At 41.0% G+C, this 2,666-nt stretch overlaps 1 pseudogene; it reads right to left on the bottom strand.

The window, feature by feature from the left end:
- Window positions 1–1,904: 1,904 nt before the first annotated feature.
- Window positions 1,905–2,374, bottom strand: LOC101570227 (annotated as a pseudogene).
- Between the last annotated feature and the right edge of the window lie 292 nt (window positions 2,375–2,666).

Here is a 2,666-nt window from a genome sequence, read left to right as displayed (position 1 = left end):
CCCTATATATACCCAGAACCTCCCCTAAATAAAGGAGGCTTGATCAGAATCTTTGTCTTGCCTCCATTTCTCGTGTCTCCTGTCCTTTGTCCCCTCTTCAATTCCCCGCTCCTCCCCCAGGTGACCTTCGTTGACTGACCCGCTGGTTCGGGACAATAATGAGTATGTTGTGGCTTGTCCTTGTGGATTTGATCTGCATTTTTATGATTAATGATGTTGAATATCTTTTTATGTGGACATTGGCTATTTGTATATCTTACTTGGGAAAAAAATTTCTTTCTTTCCTTTCTGACCATTCCCTCTCTTCTCTCTCTCTCTTTTTTTTCCATGCTACTCATGGTTGAATGGAGGATCTCACATTTGCAAATGCTCTCCCACTGAGCTAGATGCTTGTTTTTATTTTTTATTTTGAGATAGGGTCCCACTAAGTTGCTCAGGCTGGTTTTGAACTTACAGTCCTTTTCCCTCAGCCTCCTGGATAGCTGGAATTACATGCATGTGCCACCACACCTGGCTAGTTCTTGGCACATTTTTAAAAAAATGTATCAGTTACTTAATTAGGTTCTTGGTAAGAAATTTAGAACACTAATTTATGGGATAAATTTCATTTGTCAGAGCAAAAAAGAATCGCAGGTAGCCCCAGAGCTGAGGAACAGCTTTGATTTTTGCTAAAATCTGTGAGTTCACCCACTTTCTGATCCATCTTGCACTGCTCTGAAATCTGGTATTTCTCTTTCTCAATGTTGAAGATCTCACCCTCCTGGTGTCTGGGTTTCCACAGCTTCTTCTTGAAGTAAGCATCAGTGAGGTGTTTGGGGATTTTTCCCTTCGCTGATACCAATTTTTGCAGAGGTGGCAATGGCAAATTTCTGGTGTGTTCTTCATAAAGGAACATAATTAAGGCTAAAAGGTCCAGTCACAAGTAGCAAGCCACTGGCCAACTGCTTCAGGAAGACCGCTCTCTTGCCTCTGTGACGCCCATTGAGGATGATGAAGATGGTACCGGGAGTGGTGCTAGCTCGGAAGTTTCCTCACATGCTGACTGAAGGGTTTCTTGCTGTGGCTCAATAGCTTTCGGGGCACATCTTCAGTAGGGTATCTAGGCATTTTTTGAAGTTTAACCGCCAGGTACCTCCATTCTTGTCCCCACCAACTGGTTTTATGATGATAGCAAGAATTTTCTCCTTTTTCTTCTCAATCTTTGTTTTAGCAGCTGTGTACTTTCTCTTGTACAAAGCCTTTCTGGAATATATGGCAGATCGGGAGTATCTACCAATGCCTCTAATCAGGACAGGATTTTGGCTGCAGTGAGGCTGCCCCTTCTTAGACTTTTTTGCCTTTACCTTACCCTTTTTACTAGTACCACTGGCAGAAGCCTACTTGGCTTTGGGTTTCTTCTTTTTAGTGTCTGGCTTTTAAATTTTTTCACCTGCCACCTTGCAAGAAGAGAAAGCTCTTGGTAGATATTCAATTAAAAAAAAAAAACTCTGGGCAATCATATTCTTGATGCAGACTGCTTACAGGTACATTCGAAAATTTTTCTACTCATGATTAAGTGCGTATATGTTTCAAAAATAACCCAATACATGATTTAAAAGAAAAATATCAGTCTGGTACAATTTTTTGTGTGCCAGAAGCAATGATCCTGAGAGTCCAAATTAAAAACTTTTATAAGGAAAAACCCCCATAACTCTATAAATGTCTCAGAAATTTGACTTTAAGTGGGGGAAAATTAAAATAACACAGAGCTTTCTAAAAGGTCTTTAACAAGATACCTTGGGAGCTCAATTAAAAATAGTAAATACTAAACAAGTTTCAGCGTGGCTTCAAAAATCTTTATATGGTGATTTGGAAGGATGATACTGGATGAGAAGTGTTATTCCTTGTGTATGTCTACAAGCCTCTCAGTTGTCATAATTGCCTCTGTAATTCCCTCCTGAGTATCAATCATAGCCTCGTTGGCTGCCACTGTAGTCTCTGTATCGCCCATAACCATATCCATATCCTCCAAGTTGACTGTCATACCTGCCACTCCCATAGCCTTGGTCCCCACCACCTTTAGAACAGCTGCGACCATGTCCATGGGCCCCAAAAGTACCCCCTCCTCTGGTGCCCTGGGCAGATTTCCCTGCTTGGTCCACACAGATCTGGCAACCATCCAGGGACTCTCCATTCATGGATCTCATGGCATTTGAGGCATGCTCTGGATTGGAATAGGTGATGAAGCCAAAACCCTGGAATCACTGAGTTTCCTGGTCCTTAACAACAACCACCTCAGAAATAGGCCCAAAGCTCCTGAAGTAGTCTTCCAGTGTCTGCTCATCCCTATTGAATTGAGCCCACCAGTGAAGAGCTTCCCTTCTTCAGAAGACATGCCAATGAATTCAAATCCTGGGAATCAGAAAGTAATAAGGAACCATGGGGGGGGGGCAGGGCAAGAGCTTGAAGAACAAGGAGAACAGGCTCTTGGCTCATTTTTAACTGAATTATCTGCACTTTTGTTGTTGCATTGTAAGAATTCTTTATACATTTCAAACATTGTAAAAATTCTTCATATTTTTGGCTTCTTAGAAGATATGTAATTTAAAAATGCTTTGCCTTATTCTGTAGCTTGTTTTATTTTCTTTTTGGTGTCTTTTGATATATAAAAGTTTAATTTTTTTTTT

This window comes from Octodon degus, unplaced genomic scaffold (assembly GCF_000260255.1).
Source record: "Octodon degus isolate 3935 unplaced genomic scaffold, OctDeg1.0 scaffold00029, whole genome shotgun sequence".
Taxonomy (NCBI): Eukaryota; Metazoa; Chordata; class Mammalia; order Rodentia; family Octodontidae; genus Octodon; species Octodon degus.
The sequence above is the reverse complement of the archived record's forward strand: the minus strand, read 5'-3'. Positions and strand labels throughout refer to the sequence as shown.